Raw genomic sequence first — 17,174 nt, 5'->3', positions numbered from 1 at the left:
GTTTGCAAAGAAGTTCTTTTTATCATAATGAACTTGTACCTTTGTGTGGTTTCTGAGACACCAATATGTATCTAGGTAGGACTGAGTCCTAGTTTTGTGCCACTGTTTCCAGGCTTTACCTCTGTTTCTAATGAGTTGCTTAGTTTAATGGGTTAGCCATGGGGCAGAATTTCTTTTCACTCTTTCATGTCTCAGTGGCTTGATGGTTTAGCATGGTTAAGAAGGAATTATTGAAGTGATAGACAGTGTCATCTAGCAGGTATTTGTGGGGTTCCCAGTCACATTGTTTAAATGTGTCACTAAATATGGATTTATCAAAATTGGTTACATTTCTCACAGAGTTGAAGTACAGGGGTTGGGGGAGCTTGTGGAATTCTCTCTTCTTGCAGCTGGGGTAATGATCACTGACAGAGTCTGGAAGTGTGCTGGTAAGCTTAATTTTTTCAGGGCTAGTTGACAGCATGTAGTCCAGTACGGTCATTCTTTGGATACTCTGTCAAACTGGATTTGTTGTTGGATCAGCTGATAGAAATGATAAGAGGTTAATATTATAGGGAGTACAGTCAGGTTTGCTACAGGTTCAATCTGTGTTAAGGTCACTGAACAGGATGGTTCATGGCTGAAAGTGGATGATAAATAGGTAAGTATGTTTTTGGTAGTCTTGATATTTTTGGAGGAGGGGGATGTAGACGGCTACAATTATTATGGATTTCTGATTGTTTAGGTGGAGTTTGGCTATTAGTATTTCTTTAATGCTGCGTTGTGGAATAGTTGGGAGGTGGGTATGGATTGTAAAGTGGCTTGAAAGATGATGGCCATACCCCAGCTTGTTTACCTGTTCAGTCTTTCCTAATGATGATGGAACCTGGAGGAACAATTTCGTCATCTTTAATTTCAGGTCTTAACCAGGTTTCAGTGATAATTAGGCTACAGAGTTGATGGAATTCATATTTCAATCCATGGATGAAGATCTGATATCTTGCTGCAGGCATTGAGGCTGGAAGAATAAACTGGGGTTTGTTGTATTTTAGAAGATTGCTGAGGAGGGGGTTTGGGTGACCAGGAACACACTGATGTGCAGTTGCTATTCATGTCAAAGACAGACTTCTACACTTCTGCTCAGTAAGCATGTTAGAGGGATGTCTTCTACTGGAAGGCAAACTGAAGAATTAAACTGTGACATCAGACCCATTCCGAAATGCTTAACCATTCCCTGACAGTGGAAACGATAAACGTAAGTTTCACCTTGTCTGTTCAGGTACAACACATAATTTGTTTTCTTGCGGCTTCCTTAGTTAGCCTACATACCATTTTAAGGGTTAGAAGCATTACCACCACTTCATTCATGCAATAGACGGCATTCGTTCCTTTCGACAGCAAACTCCTGGTACCCTGTAGAACCATTATGTGGACTTCCTATGACATCGAAAACACTTCTTGGCAAAAACTGCACAGTAGTTTGAAGGGTTAATGATACTCCCAGACACAGATTTTTGAGGTTGTGCTCACCAAGCAAACTCTTTTGCAGTTGTAAGAATGAAGTCACCTGCTATAGTTGCTTTGTTGGCAGATTCCATATACTTTTTAGCAAACACTAAGGCTTTCTCATGTAAAACCTTGCATTTGCTACAAAAGAAGATGCAAAAAGATGAATCCAGGATGCAGAGTTATGGTCCTATTACAAGTGGATTTAATCCTGCCACCTGAGATACTGTTACATCACTGATGTTTGAAATGAAAATCACTGTTATGACAAATGAGTTTAACACTGCTCCTGACACGACAACATAAGAATTCTTCCATAAGGGCTAAGATTTTCAAGGAAAGAATGTTGTCTCATCTACTACAGATGTTACTGTAACAATTCTGAACATTATACTATGATCAGATTTATCATCTAAGTACTGAAATATCTGGATGTGTTGGATGCCCAGAAAGGCAAAGGCTGGAACCAGAGCAGTACTAAGACGAAGGAGGCTGCTTCTCTGCACACAAGTAGTTAGTGGGGCGTGATCAGTGGCTTTGCTGAGCTGCCAACTGCATCCTGGCTAGAACTACAAGCATTCTCAGTATGCAGTTCATGGCTGCTGAAATGACAGCTACTACGTGAATACAGCAAACAGCTGTTATGCATGCATGTACAAAATAGCTCTTTTCTATGTTCATACGCTGACCTCTGCATACTTTCATTTATGCAACCTAGCAAAGAGCCAGTACGCTGCCACATTATTTAAATGAAAGTGATTACTGTTTTTGAAGAAGATTAACTGTGGTGGAGGACCTTTATTCTGACATCATCTTTGGTGGTGGTGGTGGGGGGCCAGTTACAGGGCAGTGACTAAACACACTACAGATCTGCCTGGAACTAGGCACTGTGTAAATACTTTTAGCACCATAGAAAGAACAAATGGTAATGCTGAAAACTAAAAATCCAACTGGCCTGCTTGAAATGTCTGCAAATTTCTACAATGAGACAGGGGCCTTCAGAAGTAAATACTGTGGGAAGAAATATCCAGGGAATTGTTATGGCTAGGCTTGCATAGGCCTTAGGGCCGATAACCTAGTACCAACCTATGAACCTATGAGATAATGGGATGCATAGATAAGCATTCTTCATGTTCACAATAGCCATCCAAGCTTACTGACCTATCACAGACTGACTCTAAGGTCAGCGAGCCAACATTTTTGTTGTAATGAATTTGTATAGGTTTGACATATTCAATACAAGCATCCATTTGTTCATTTGTTGTATCATAACCAAAAACCTTCCTCCTTTTCAGTAGTCAGAGACCTAGAGTATTGCATTTTTTCTAGAATAACTGAAAAGCTAGATCTAGGTCAAGTGGGCAACTGCTACTGCATTGTGTGAAGAATTTGTTGCTGAAATATGTGCAAAAGACAGCACTATTCCACTCAGTGTTTCATTTCTGAAAAAAAAAAAAAAAAATCAGATGCACCAGATACATTCGAAATAGTGTAATCATGGGAGCAGGAAGTAGACATGTCATCTACTTCTCATCCGACATGACAAACTATTTCCTGGCTTGTGAAAGGACATATCCAATATTTGTCTAAGCTAACACTTCGACTACTGAGGGGAAATGCTGCCAAAGTCTGAAAGGATGTTTTACAGTTAACTACTGTTACATAAATGGTATCTAATAGTATCCAGTGTATTCCTTGTACTGCGTGGACACACCAACCTTACAAAGCATATTTAATGGCAACAGTGCTTTTCATATGCAGCAGAGCCTTGCAAGTTAGGAAAAGCATGTTGCATTTTTTTCTTGTCACTATTCATGTTGAGTGGTATCCTTGCTGTTAAATCTCTTACAATCTTTTGATCTAATCTGTTCTGGTCTCTGCAAATTCTGTAATATGTGTGTGTGTTTGTGGGGGGGGGGGGGGGGGAGGACTTCAATAAATTTGTTATTTTAGAAAACATATATAATGCCTCTCCCAAAATGTTACAGAAAACATCATAAATGAAAACATTTTCAAGTCACATAAACAGAAGTAAAACTGCAGCACTGTAACAGCATGTTCTAATTTTCTTATCACATTAAAAAGAATTCTGCAGTGGCTGTCAGTTTGGGTTGTCCTACAAAATGTTACATTCCCATGACATAGAGGAATGGAGCAGTGAACAGTGATTAAAATCATCTTTATCTGATTATATCTTTGGGTGCAGGAGGAGCCAGGTGGAGGTGAAGTAAGGGGTGGTGGCATATGCCACCTCACTCATTCTGGGAAGAAGGGTGTAAGTCTGCATGTAATCACGGCACTCCACAGTGGCTGGGGGATGGTGCTATGATAACAAATGCAGACCACCATTTATTTGAGAACAGGAGTGGGAGTTCTTGCCACAGCCAGTGATATGTGATCCTCCCAGTTAAGGTTCTCCTTCTCTTGCACACTGAAAAGCCCTCCGTAGTCTTCAGGATGGCACCATAAAAGGATGCCCAATGATTTCCCTGCATGTACTTCTCCAATCACTAACAGTGAGACTCCCCCTCAGGAGGCCCCAGTTTAAAGGGATAAGTTACAGAGGTCTTGGGGAAATGTGCAGACAGAGGATAAAGGAAGAAGTCTGGGACACAGCTGACGACAAATGGCTGTGGTGAGACACAAAAACCCTCATACTTCATTTTCTGGTAACTGAACAGGTGTAACCCTTGTCACATAGTAAAACAGTATTCTACTACCTCACATGTTTCAGACCGAAACAGTAATATGTGAAAGGTGGAAAAATCTGGTACAGTAAAGGAAGTTGTAGCAAAATTCATTTTTTGGCATTTAGTTTGTTCAGTTTTAGTCAAATGCCTTAGAATCATATAACCCACTGTGAGATTTTATAATGACCAAACATGTTTTCTCTTGTATTACTCACTGTAACAGGAAGTGAAGTTGCTGAATTTTGGAAATGGCACAGGAATCATTAATGTGGAAGTTACTAAGCAGAGGAATTTTGCATATGTGACCATGGCATGAACTAGATTGGGTCAAAAATTTCTTCTCTGGAAATAAAGCACTCCTTAGATGAATGCTTGCTGATTCTGATCAACTGCAAGTAAATGTTGACGCAGAATATCAAGGGAAATTGTCCTTCGGTACAGACCTGTAACAGATGATGGTGGTATTTTCCGTCCATTCTGTATAAAAATGCCTACTTTTCTGCTGCATTACATTTGTTTGACAAAGTCACACAGTTAAGTAGCAAATGTGACAGTAATTCAACTAATATAAGCAATTTAACTGATATGCTGCGTTCAGGGTACAAAGGTGCTTTATGGTAGACTGCAGGCTAATGATAATGCAATGTGTTTATAACAACTAATTGCACATTATGCAACATAGTGCTTCATTCTGATAGTTATAGAATTCACCCGATCATCAGCATTAAACTGTGCTGCATGCTGCAAGCTGCTAGCTCTTTAAGGTGACTAACCTCCTGTTCTCATGCTTCAGTCAACACAGCTGCCTCTTTTCTGCTGCAGGGTGGAAAATGATCTAGATCACCTTAGAGACGAATTCTGAGGCATATTAATCTTAATTTATGCCTTAGATACTATTGAAGTTTTTAGAGATTTATGTCTCTGCTCTAAGAAACTGTCACTTATGAACTTCCAGTCAATTTGGATTAGGCATGGTTCTCCATCTTACAGCAGACACTATAGAGTGGAAAGAGACCCTTAGTAGCCTTATGGCACTGATGCAAAAAGCTGTGGTTAACATGCAAGATATTATGTGCAGTACCATCTGAGGAACAGGCAAAAATGGATGTAACACTGAGTGAAGCTCCTGGACTAAAAATGTATTTTGGATATCAAGTGTTGTTATGCAACATGCCAAAAATGTATTCCCTGTATCAAATGGCAGATGGAATCTGTTGATATCAAGCCTAGCAACCTCAAAAACAAGAGCTATACAATACTAGCCAGTTGCTGGATTAAACTGAGCATCAGGAGGGTTACTATCTAACTGACTATATCATGGATAAACTTAAGTAGCAGGTGTGTAAGTCAGACAGAAGTACTGAGAAAGTGCACTGATGTTCTCCAGCGGAAAAAGACAAAACTGTCCTGAGACAATTCATTACTCAGGTTTTTTTTTTTTTTGCCGGGGGGGGGGGGGGGTTCAGCAAAAGAAAGGTTATTTGTGAAATGTAATCTACACAGTTGACAGACAGCAGGACATGGACGACTTTAACTGATTTTATCAAAAGAAGATTTTGGTATCTTACATGAGATTCAGTAAAGGCATAAGGGTATCTAAGTCCATCCTTATTCACTTTACTGCACATTGACTTTTCATTTTAATAACCTACCAATGTCTTTTATGGACTAAATGAAATGGACTCCTTTACAGTTTCAAAGAGACATTTACCTCACCCCTAACAATTTTTGATAAAGCTGCTTTAAAATGGGGTACAAGGGAGCCTGAATGTTCAAATAACAACCAGATGCATGAATAACACTCCAATCAACAGGAAGCGCAAACACCAAACACTGACTCTATGCAAATTTCTGGCTGATATGCAGAAAAGATTGACCACTTTGGAAAGTGAAAACATAGCTTTTAAAAAGGACTTATCTTCATAAAATGTCTCTACAGCTAGAGAAAGATGTGCACATGCAGACTGTCTTCTCTCATTATACCTAATTTACTTCTGTTACTGAGGAAGTTCTTCATCAGCTACACCTGAACCAGGTGCAAGCAGTGACAATCATACCAGCTGTACACAGGACCAGAAGCTCAGCTGTATATGGTGCTTGTAAGCCAAGTACATGCTTCTTGTTTACAAATTTCTGCTGTCTGGTCAGGACATACACGCCTCAAAGAGCTGCAAATTTTTCAATCTATGATTTCATCTCATGAGCACTGGTTAAGGTACTGTATTAATGCAAATTAAACTTTGCAGCCAAATGCATTTTCAAGTTGGATGTTCTCTTCAGGAGACCGTACTGTTTAGACTTTATTATGTTTGCTTGTATATGTGAATTCTTGAGGAGGCTTTGGTCATGAGGAATGAAACCATTCAGGGTAGCAGAGCATATGTTAAACAGGAAGAGTCTAGTCTCCTCTGTGATGTCCTACCCCAGGCTTTCCCCACATTACCATCTCTGGGAGAACAGCTGCACCTCCCAGGGTCACCTTGTTTGTAAAGATATATTTGTTAAGATGGAATGTGAGGTTTCTGATCATTCACCATTTCCACCCACCCACTCTGTTGAGTGCAGCTTAATATACTGTACATGGATGTTTACTGATGTATAACAACTTCTGCATTCCTCCTTAAATGGAATTTTGTATCAGTCTGCTAAACTCACTTTTTTGCATGTCACTCACTATTAACATGTGAGATCATTAGAACACCACATGATTTTGCCATACAAGTCATATTACTCTGAACTACAAATTATTTTTAGATATTTGCTAACAATAAATCTTCCCTTTCCCAACTGTACTGGCAAACAGTTTGATACACAACTGTATGAAATAGTCCTGTTTTCACTGCCATGCGAATGAACATGGGTATCTTGCCAAGAACTTACTAGGAAAAAATGTTCAGATGCACTCGTCCACTCTAACATATGAATTATAAATTGTGTCATATCATGACATCTTCTGGTCTTTTGACACTGTAATTCCCCAGTCAACGGAAGTTACACTTTCTAGTCTCCACTAATTAGAGCCGATTAGTATTATTCGGTGGGTGCTGCTGTATTCGTTTCATATCTGCACAAAGGCGACTACTTTCATCTAGTTGCTCATTTCTTATTTCTCATACAGATTATTTTTGGTGATGGTTATCCATTTTAGTCTTGAAAACAAGAGAGCTGAAATACAACATTCATTTCTTATAGCTTTCTCTCTAATTTGTCTTCTTTAATTTTTGTTGCGTTTTCACTACCTGACCAACTTGAACAGAACATCACAGGTACAGTGTTTTGTATTTGTTAACTTCTGACTTATTTCTGATGAAGAACTGTACCAGTTTTAATTTCACTCTCTCTTTTTTCTACACCATATCTTACTAGTCTTGAAAACAGCAGGGCTATGAAATGGCTTTTATGTCTTATAGCTTTCTCTCAACTTTTGCTTTCTTTAGTTCTTGATTGTTCATTGACTGACTCATCTGAAGAGTTGTGAGGATCCTTGGAACAGTCTACAGGTGTCCTCAACTTATTTCGGTGAAACTTCTGCACTAGTTCCCAGTAAACATACACAGTCAGCAATCTGTTTACTAGACCTCATTGTCTGGCTTTTAAGTAAAGTTAGCGTGTTAATGGTCAGTTTGTTAGAGCTCTCTTATTTGTACTTCTTTTAACACTAATGATGGTGTTTGCACATATCACAGATGGAACTGGACGTCTACGGTCCTTAAGCAGGTAAAGAGCTGGATGACAGACAGCACATTAATTACGGTGTAATCATGGAATGTGTATGACCTGGACAGCCATGTTAAAAAGCATAAGGTTACAGACAGGCTGTGGACAGGGAAAACTAAGCTTTGCCAAGAAGCAAATGAACATAAGCATGTGAAAATTGATTAAACTAAGAGAAGTACAGCTGAAACTGTAATAAACAGAGTTATGTCAAAAGCAGGGTAGGGCTGAGGGGGGTGTCCTGTACTTGTCAGCATGCATACTAGTTTGGATTTAGTTTAGTTACTGACAGACATAGGAAAGTACAGTTTTGTACCTACCATAAATGTAGATGTTCGAGTGCTAATACAGCTGCAGTAATCACAGATGGGTTTTCTGCCATCAGGCGGTCCCTCGGTCGGCCGAATTCCAAAGTCTTGGTCCGGCGTCGGTTGTCGTCGCTTACTCTTCTGACGTCAGTGAGGCCAGAGTATATAAGACACAGCCGATGCCATGTTCTTCAGTCTTTCTTGCCCCAGATGTCAGGTGCCCCCAGAAGGAAGGCCATACATAAATAATGCTTATATACATATACAAGCAATGCAATATAATCCAAAATCAGTGGATGCAAGCAAATAAAACATAGCAGGATAACCCAGTCAGGTAGTATGAAGAAGTTGTTAGGCCCCATGCCTTTACCAAGTGGGGAAGGAGGGCGGGAAACCTGTACTGCAGCTGTATTAGCACTCGAACATCTACATTTATGGTAGGTACAAAACTGTACTGTTCATCGTGCATACAGCTGCAGTAATCACAGATGGGTAGAATCCCAAAGCTATGCAAAGGGTGGTAGGTACTAGGAGGAACTGGGTTGAGCCAGAATGCCCTGCAAAATAGCAGTGGCAAAGCCTGCTCTTGTTCTGGAATATAAAGGCAGGTGGTAGTGTTTTGTGAAGGTATGTACAGAACTCCAAGTGGCTGCCTCCAAAATATCTTTGGTAGGAACTCCTCGGAGGAAGGCTGTAGAGGTAGCTGTGGCCCTGGTGGAGTGTGATCTGATACCTGTAGGAACAGATTTCCCATGATAGGAATAACAAAACCGTATGCAGTGGCCAATCCACTTGGAAATAGTCTGTTTTGTAACTGGTTTCCCTTGAGCCCCTACAGCATAGGACACAAAAAGTTGTTCTGATTTCCTGAAGGACTTTGTTCTGTCCAAATAATAACGTAGCTGCCTATGGATGTCTAAAGAGTGTAGCAACCTTTCCCCTTTGTTTTGAGGATTGGGATAAAAGGTAGGTAGGTGTATGGCTTGATTTAAGGCTACCCTGGATACCACTTTTGGCATAAAAGATGGGTTGGTACGAAGGGAAACCCTGTCCTGATGGAAAATGAGGAAGGGCTGCACTGCCATGAGGGCCTGTAGTTCAGAAACCCTACGAGCTGAAGTGATGGCCAGAAGGAAGGCTGTTTTCCAGGACAAATATTGCAAATCTGTTGAGGCAGCTGGTTCAAAAGGAGGCAATGTTAATTTTTCTAGTATGTAATTAAGATCCCAGGCTGGTATTGGTTGCTTCCTTGGAGGTCTTATATTCTTAGCCCCTCTGAGGAACTGTCGTAAGAGTGGGTGAGAAAATAAAGGAGGATCCGTGTTGAATTCTGCAGAAATGGCTGAGGCATGGATTTTTATGGAGGAAAATTAAAGTCCACTGTTCAGCAGCTCAGCTAGATACTGTAATACCTGTGGCAAGTTCAGTTTTCTAGGGTCCTGGCCTCTTTTCTCATTCCAAGAGCAAAACCGCTTCCATTTTGCGGAGTAAGCTTTCCTAGTAGATGGCCTTCTGGCCTCCAAAATGACATCCTGCACCTCCTTGGAGAGTAGGGTCTGTTGTGGTGTTAAGGAATTTTCCATGCAGCGAGATTGAGTGTTTTCAGCTGACTGTGAAGAGTTTTGTAGCTGTGCTGAGTCAGCAGAAGAGGCATTAGAGGCAGGGACCAGGGAGGAGTATGTGTTAGGCTGCTCAGGAGTGGGTACCAGTGTTGCCTTGGCCAATCTGGAGCAATCAGTATCATCTTCGGTTTGTCTGTTCTTGCTTTCAATAGCACCTTGGGCAGAAGAGGCAGAGGTGGGAATGCGTAAACTGTCCATGCTGTCCAACTGAATGAAAGGGCGTCCACTCTCCAGGCCTTTGGATGAAAGGTCCTCGAACAAAACTTTTCCAATTGATGATTCCTGTGGGAGGCAAAAAGATCTATGTCTGGCCTCCCCCACGCTTGGATTATTTCTGTAAACACCTGAGGATGCAACTTCCATTCGTGTGGATCTGTCATATTTCTGCTTAGATTGTCTGCCAGTGTGTTTTCCAATCCTGGCAAGTACTGTGCTGTGCTTGAAGTTCAATTTGTCTTTCCAGGGCCAAGTTCCAAAGAGTCATGGCTAGTCTGCACAAGGGGTATGAATGTGTTCCTCATTTGTTTATGTACCACATTACTGTGGTGTTGTCTGTTCTTATCAGTAATTGTCCTGGATGCAGGAAGTCCTTGAAAGCTGTAATTGCATTTATTACTGCTAGCATTTCTTTTTGATTGATGTGAAGGTGCTTTTCCTTTTGGGATCATCTGCCCTGAATGCACCTGTCCTTCATGTGCGCCCCCCAGGCGTAATCTGAGGCGTCTGTGGTTATGACTTGCTTTGCTTGAGGCTTGCAGAATGGGAGGCCTGTGTTTGCTTGACATGCTTGGGCCCACCATAGAAATTCATTTTGCAAACATGGAATTATTGGTATTATTGTTTCCAAACTGTGACTGTGTTGAGACCATAGATTTTTTAGGTACCATTGAAGTTTCCTCATATGCAGCTTTGCACATGGGATTAGAAGAATGCAAGATGCCATGAATCCCAGAGCCTGCAGGATTTTCCTTGCAGTAAGCCTGGTACTTTTGCTAGTATTTTGAAGTACTGAGATAGTTGCCCCTGTTTTTCTGGCGTAAGATAGGCCATCTGGGTGTTTGTGTCCAAGTTGGCACCCAGGAAGGTTATTTTCTGAGATGGTGTTAGCCTTGATTTCTCTTTGTTGATTGTATATCCCAGAGAAAGCAGCAACCGTGTCACATATGCCAGATGTTCCAGAAGTATGTGCTTGCTGTCCGCTTGGATCAGGCAGTTGTCCAGATAAGGGTAAATTTGTATCCCTTGAAGTCTGCAGTAGGCAATCACTGATGCCAGGCACTTTGTGAATACTCTGGGCGCAGTAGATAAGCCAAAGGGCAATGCAGAGAATTGATAGTGGATTGAACCTGCAAGAAATCTGAGGTATCTTCTGCAGCTTTGTCTGATTATGACATGCAGGTATGCCTCCTTGAGGTCCAATGTTACCAGCCAAAACTCCTTGCCCAGCATGGGAAGAAGCTGCTGTAATGTGAGCTTCTTGAATTTTGGTACGAGTAGAAATGTGTTTAGGATGGATAAGTCCAAAATGGGTCTCCAGTCGGTTCCTTTCCTTGGTACCAGAAAAAGTATTGAATAAAAACCTTGACCTTGTTGGTGCGTAGGTACCTCTTGAATAGCTCTCATGCTTATGAGCTTTGAAATTTGCAGTTGTGCCTCTGCCCTTTGATTTTGTGGCAGGTTTGGCATGCCTCTCATTTTTGGAAGAGTGTGAAATTGAAATTTGTAGCCTCTGTTTATAATGTCCAGTATCCATTTGTCTGTTGTGACAATATGCCAATTGCTTGCAAATAATGCTAGTTTCCCTCCCAAAGGTGCTGCCAGCTGAGACATGCTTGGCATGGAAATGAGGGAGTCATTGGGTTTGCTTCCTGTATTGTTGTGCACTGTCTTCGCCACCTCTTGGTGCTGGAGTTTGCCATTGTCTGCCTCTATATGACCCTTGTGATTGCCCTCTGCCTCTTGTGCATCTGTATCTACCTCTTTGGGGCTTGTCAGTGGCTGGAAAGGACCAGTTTTTTGAAGGCCAATTTCTGCTAAAACGTGGTGGTTGGACCTGTAAGAAAGCTTTGACAGTTTGCATAGATTTGGCTTTTTCTTCCATTTTCCGTAGTATCTCCTCAGCATTAGTACCAAATAGTACATCCTTTTGTAAAGGAGCATCTAGAAGTTTAGCTTTCACATGATCAGGTAAATTTTGTTCCCTAAGCCAGGCATGTCTGTGAATGACTGATCCTGTAGCAGCCGCTCTACTGGAGGCCTCTAGGGCATCATAACCACATTGTAAGGTGTGTTTACCCACTTGCTCTGCACTATGCATCATATCCTGTAACTCCTTTAAATCTGGTTGTTCAGATTGAGACATTTTGTTCCTTAATTGTGATAACAGGAACTGTTGATATTTAATCATATGAAACTGACAGTTTAAGGCCCTCATGGCTAGGGTGGCCGAGGTATATACCTTTTTACCCCACCTTTCTAAAGATCTGGATTCCCTTTCTATTTTTTTCGTAATTCAGGAGCTGGCCGACCGGCACTTGTGAACTGTTTCTGCTTCGGGCACCACACAGCAAAAAAGACTGAAGAACATGGCGTCGGCTGTGTCTTATATACTCTGGCCTCACTGACGTCAGAAGAGTAAGCGACGACAACTGACGCCGGACCAAGACTTTGGAATTCGGCCGACCGAGGGACCGCCTGATGGCAGAAAACCCATCTGTGATTACTGCAGCTGTATGCACGATGAACATGTGGTTAACAGCAGTGTATAAGCCTCATTTCTCATCTTATGGTCTTAATTACTGTGAGTGTGTATGTGTGTGTGTGTGTGTGTGTGTATATATATATATATATATATATATATATATATATATATATATATATATGTGTGTGTGTGTGTGTGCGTGTGACAGCTCGTGTGAATGTATATGTGTGTGTGTGTGTGTGTGTCTGTCTGCATGTGTATGTGTGATGTGTCTAAATAGGACTTTAACTGCTCCCTCTAAACAAGGGTCAGATGGCAAGGCTGCAGTCCTTCACAGGACAATTATGACTTTGCCAGGCATGGATGATGATTCTTAACCATCAGAACATCTGCTGGAGACTGTACTGTCCGAAAAAAAAACATACATTTATTTTGCCCCAGCAAGTAGAACGGGGAGCAGGCTAGATATTATTTTTTTGCTCCTCCACCTTTCCATCATGGTATCAGCCTAGCATCCTATCTGTAATGGGTCAGCCAGCCATCTCCTTGCCCCCCAAGATTATTCCGGTAGCGCTGGGGTCCACTGCAGACATTAGGCATCCAGGAGCTCGAGACATGAGTGCATCCATCCATGGGACACCACTACACCTTCTCTCTTGGACCTAATGGTACTTGCCTGATGGGCAGGAATGCAATGGAGATATGAGGTGTATCGCAGCACAGCAGCCTCAAACCTTTTATGAGACACACACAAACTCTGAATCTGAGGAAAATAATTACTCATTACACAAAAGTCATGTCCAGATTACAAAGGCAGCATGGTAAATACCTGTTTAATTGGACTACTTTAGTTTGGGAAACAACTAAGATTGATCATTGAAGAAAGCAGGTAACCTGTCAAAGCAGAACTTGGAAGTAGCTCATGTAGGGAGAAACATTTGGCCATTATATTGTAAGAAGGGAAGTTTTTGGCATATCATTTTATGCACAGGTAGGCTTCTGTGTTAATTTTTGCAATTATTACAGAAAGATGGGTTATACTCCATTTTGCAGTAACATGGGTCACAGTCATATGATAAAGCATATTTTTTCTGGATTCCTTAAGTGCTATAAGTTATTGCACATGTCACACAATATTCTTCATAAGGTGCTTTCTAACGTCATGAATTTTTTGATAACTGACAAAGTATCTTCAGAAATAGTTGAATGGTTAAATCTCCCTAATAACTTGCAAGAATTTAAGGAGGCCAGCTGATCACCTTTGGGTCCACATACTTCATTTTCTAGACAGGTTGACAATATACATTTTTTAAGTACTTCCTATCCTAATTGCTAAGCCTTTCTGAGTAATAGGGAATGTCATTCCATGTCTGAGGCACTTCCTACTTTCCATCAAGAATGAGTAGGCTGACAACTTACAGGTTGACAATATACATTTTTAAGTACTTCCTATCCTAATTGCTAAGCCTTTCTGAGTAATAGGGAGATGTTATACTTTGTCATTCCATGTCTGAGGCACTTACTACTTTCCATCAAGAATGAGTAGGCTGACAACTTTTCCCAAATCGTACTACTTCCAACTACAAGTTCCTTCCTACTTCCCACAACGATTTTCCAAGTTCAACTTTTTTTAAGAAGAGACATATGGCTGGCCACTGGTGGATTATGTTGGCAGTTATACATATTACTAACGACATCAATAAGCCAGAAGCTGCTCTCCTTTTAGAGACTAACAAAATCTCTGATACCTTAGAATGACCTTTTCTCATCAAAACAATGTAAGTGATGGGATGTGGGAAGACTTATTTTAACCCGGTTAACATTATTTATACATCTCCCTTGGTCAGACGTACAGCAAATTGTCAATTTTGTGAGGTCTTCAACCTGTCTTAGGCATACCACTCAAATGTCCAGATATCTGCAGAATGTCCAGACTTTTACAGTGGTGAGGAAATCATTCTTTGCTGCGCAACTTATAAACAAAGGCATGGCATCTAAGTCCAAGGAAGTCATTGTTCCACTGTATTCGACATTCATCAGACCTATCATTGAGTATAATGCCCCCTTTGGTATGTACCTAACCAGGCATATCCAACAACTGGAACATCCACAGTGGTTCCTCACTAAAAGAATACAGGGTATATGTAAAATGTCCTATGCGGACCCCCTCAAGGCCCTATCCCTGTATTCTGTCTCCTACAGGCTTTTGAGGGGAGATCTAATCTATGCCTGGCATACAGGGCATTGTCAAACTCCACTCTGATGGACCTCCTGCATATCCACAAAACAAACAGCACCAGAATTACCCATTCTAAAGACTTAAACCTTGCCAGTGATATAAATAGGACCTGCTGGTGAGATAGGTATGTATCCCAGAGACTACCCTGTCTATGGAACAGGCTCCCCATACATGTGAAGCAGGATTCCTCCCTAACCAAATTCAAGTGCAACATGGACAACTGGATGGGAAACTGGAAAATTGTCCCTGGTTTAGCACTTATGTCTCTAATGGACACAGGTAACTTGTAAGTGGTTCATCACCCAGGCCCATGCTTACACTTATCAAGGGTATCAGAACTTGTCAGAGATTTGGGATGCAAGGCTAGGCTTAAAAAGGCCCCTGTGGTCATTACCCTGGTAAACACCTATGAACATATTTTTGCCTTGTATTTTTAGTCTGTCCTCCTAACACATGTGTTTTTTGTGGCAAATCACTGAAGACTGAAGTCACTAAATAATGACATACATTTGATTTTCAGACTTCATATCCCTCAGGAAATGCATACTATCACAAATCCTGTTATTCTAGCAAATTTTATAGGAACAATTTTTAAAATCTGCCACTATTTTTGGACCTTTGTCTTCCCATTATTTTATGCTTTGTCCAGATTTCTAGTGCTAAGAGGATGAAATATATGGTCTAAGGGTACAGGACAATGAAGCCTCTATTCCCTCTTCTATTTGTATTAGCAGCTGAACCACTTTCCAGTCAACTTCAGATGGAATTCCCTCAATAGCCTTATTTCCTGGTCTGGAAGCACAGATTATGCATCTTTACATGGATGATATTTCCATTGCAGGAAACCATTACATATACCAGAGAAAAATCACTAGACAAAATGTCATATACACATGTATCCTACAGAAATGTACTTATTAATTTTGTTTACTTTGGTAGTACTCTAATCAGAAAAGGCCATCTGCTGGTACAAGTGAAAGCCAGATGGCAGCATAATTTTAGGCCCAAAGTGAAGTCAGGAGCGAATAATAATTTCGGTGTGTTGCCTACTTTGAAAAAAAAAAAAAGAAAATTAAGTCTTAACTAATGATGGTCACTAGACTTTATTAACTACTTCAACTTTAGATCAGAGTTAGAAGTTTATCCTGTCAAACAAAGCAAGCGTAATTGCTTAATTTCTGGATACATTACCTAAGCTTCTCTTACCTAGGCAATGATTCTTCAAATTCTATTACCTTCAGCAATAGCAATGATTCTAGAAAGACTTCAATATCTTATACGTATTATAAATAATTTATTCTCGCAATACTATGTTATCAATAATTGCTTACTTACTCACAACTTGTCTTTTGTTTTTTTGTCTGCATTTTATGCATGTTTTCACTTTGTGTATACTGCACTACTATTCACTGCTTGTATATTGTGTCGTATATTTATCTGATTGTACTGTTTTTACTGGCTAATCTGGTATATCTATACTACTGGCCCAATGATGTAATTGCCCCATCCCAGTTAACAACTTAAATAAATAAACATCAATGTATAAAAAGGGGGCTCATTCCATGCCACTTTTTGCATCTATAATATGTTTTCTTTGCTTGAATTAATGGCTAGTATTTATGGAGATTACAAAATTACCGTAGTATCTCAAGTGGTTGGTATTTTCAAAGATTTAATTGTGAACAAGGTCTGCTAATTTGTACGTTTCAGTGGAATTTCAGAATAACAACCTTATTGATTGGGGGCAAATTCCTCTTCCAGATCCAAGTACGCTACAAACAGGCAACCACTAGTCTATGGTAGCTGAAATTTGTTGAAAGAAAGTCTAACTTTGTTTGTCAACAAAAGAATGCTCTCCTGTGTTTTCGTGCATGCAAACTCTTCTGTAGAAGAACAAAGTTTTTAAGAACTACTGTACATAAAATGCTTTTAAAAACTCCCTCAAACAGGTTAGTACAGCTCCTGCTGTTCTCTGTTTAAAGAAAGTGCATAATGACATCAGTGGGAAAGCTGGTGCTAAATAAAGTTAATTGCAATGTTGACACAAATGTAATTAGGCAAAAAACTAACTCAATGAAACATCAGTTACAAATACTGTCTTGATGCTATAAATAATACGGTCACTTGCAATGCTAGGATTAATATTGATTTTAAATATAATGACTTTATGTTATAATTTGTGCCAATCCATCCACCCCAAACCTCGTTTCCCATTTCTGCACATGGGGTAAGGATGTAACTTCAACAGTGACAGTTACCTAGACCCAAGGTTTACACTGCCAGGTGGCTAGCCCTGCTGCAGTTGTTCTTCCATACAACTTAGTCACATGCACACTCACACCTACGGCCAATTTAGAGTATACAATCCACCTGCTGCATGTCTCTGGAATGTGGGAAGAAACCGGTGCACAAAAA

The sequence above is a fragment of the Protopterus annectens genome, chromosome 3.part1 (genome assembly GCF_019279795.1).
Source record: "Protopterus annectens isolate FY-2018-M chromosome 3.part1, PAN1.0, whole genome shotgun sequence".
NCBI classification, from domain to species: Eukaryota; Metazoa; Chordata; order Ceratodontiformes; family Protopteridae; genus Protopterus; species Protopterus annectens.
The sequence above is the reverse complement of the archived record's forward strand: the minus strand, read 5'-3'. Positions refer to the sequence as shown.